Genomic DNA, 1,449 nt, shown 5'->3' on the forward strand with positions numbered 1-1,449 from the left:
CATGTCTCCTGATGAAAATGATAAGCTTACAGCACCTGGTATTCCAGGCGGTCTCCAATCCAAGTACTAACCAGGGGCGACCGTGCTTAGCTTCCGAGATCAGACGAGATCGGGATTGTTCAGGTTGGTATGGCCGTAAGCAACGGTAACTGTCACAAACGCAGTATATATAAGTGGTCAAAATCATCATTGCATATATTTTGATGATGTAAATGTTACCATGTCTCCTGATGAGAATGAAAGGCTTACAGCACGTAGTATTCCCAGGCGGTCTCCCATCCAAGTACTAACCAGGCCCGACCATGCTTAGCTTCCGAGATCAGACGAGATCAGGCGTATTCAGGTAGGTATGGCCGTAAGCAATGTCAAATGTCACTAAATCAGGATATATAAGTGCTCAAAATCATCATTGCATGTATTTTGATGATGTAAATGTTACCATGTCTCCTGATGAAAATGAAAAGCTTACAGCACCGGGTATTCCTAGGCGGTCTCCCATCCAAGTACTAACCAGGCCCTACCATGCTTAGCTTCCGAGATCAGACGAGATCGGGAATGTTGAGGTTGGTATAGCCGTAAGCGACGTCAAATTTCACTAAAGCAGTATATATAAGTGGTCAAAATGATCATTGCATGTATTTTGATGATGTAAATGTTACCATGTCTCTTGATGAGAATGAAAAGCTTACAGCACCTGGTATTCACAGGCGGTCTCCCATCCAAGTACTAACCAGGCCGTACACTGCTTAGCTTCCGAGATCAGGCGTGTTCAGGGTGGTATGGCCGTAAGCAATGGTGACTGTCAGAAACGCAGTATATATAAGTGGTCAAAATCATCATTGCATGTATTTTGATGATGTAAATGTTACCATGTCTCCTGATGAAAATGAAAAGCTTACAGCACCTGGTATTCCCAGGCGGTCTCCCATCCAAGTACTAACCAGGCCCTACACCGCTCAGCTTCCGAGATCAAACAAGATCAGGCGTGTTCAGGGTGGTATGGCCATAAGCAACTTTAACTGTCACAAACGCAGTATATATAAGTGGTCAAAATCATCATTGCATGTATTTTGATGATGTAAACGTTACCATGTCTCCTGATGAGAATGAAAAGCTTACAGCACCTGGTATTCCCAGGCGGTCTCCCATCCAAGTACTAACCAGGCCCTACACTGCTTAGCTCCCGAGATCAAACAAGATCAGGCGTGTTCAGGGTGGTATGGCCGTAAGCAATGGTAACTGTCACAAACGCAGTATATATAAGTGGTCAAAATCATCATTGCATGTATTTTGATGATGTCTATGTTACCATGTCTCCTGATGAAAATGAAAAGCTTACCGCATTTGGTATTCCCAGGCGGTCTCCCATCCAAGTACTAACCATTCGCGACCATGCTGAGATTTCGAGATCAGACGAGATAGGGCTTGTTAAGGTTGGTATGGCGTGGC

The 1,449-nt window shown here is 44.4% G+C and overlaps 4 non-coding genes and 2 pseudogenes across 4 annotated transcripts; all 6 read right to left on the minus strand.

The window, feature by feature from the left end:
- Positions 1–23: 23 nt before the first annotated feature.
- Positions 24–141, minus strand: LOC125002665 (annotated as a pseudogene).
- Positions 142–242: 101 nt separating this feature from the next.
- On the minus strand, positions 243–361 carry LOC125001407. The gene has a single exon (XR_007111663.1). It is a non-coding gene; the product is annotated as a 5S ribosomal RNA (ribosomal RNA).
- Positions 362–462: 101 nt separating this feature from the next.
- Positions 463–581, minus strand: LOC125001373. The gene has a single exon (XR_007111630.1). It is a non-coding gene; the product is annotated as a 5S ribosomal RNA (ribosomal RNA).
- Positions 582–682: 101 nt separating this feature from the next.
- On the minus strand, positions 683–791 carry LOC125002238 (annotated as a pseudogene).
- A 101-nt stretch (positions 792–892) lies between these two features.
- On the minus strand, positions 893–1,011 carry LOC125001376. The gene has a single exon (XR_007111633.1). It is a non-coding gene; the product is annotated as a 5S ribosomal RNA (ribosomal RNA).
- Positions 1,012–1,112: 101 nt separating this feature from the next.
- Positions 1,113–1,231, minus strand: LOC125003081. Its single transcript, XR_007111949.1, has one exon. It is a non-coding gene; the product is annotated as a 5S ribosomal RNA (ribosomal RNA).
- Positions 1,232–1,449: the final 218 nt, after the last annotated feature.

Source organism: Mugil cephalus, chromosome 23, assembly GCF_022458985.1.
Source record: "Mugil cephalus isolate CIBA_MC_2020 chromosome 23, CIBA_Mcephalus_1.1, whole genome shotgun sequence".
Lineage (NCBI taxonomy): Eukaryota > Metazoa > Chordata > Actinopteri > Mugiliformes > Mugilidae > Mugil > Mugil cephalus.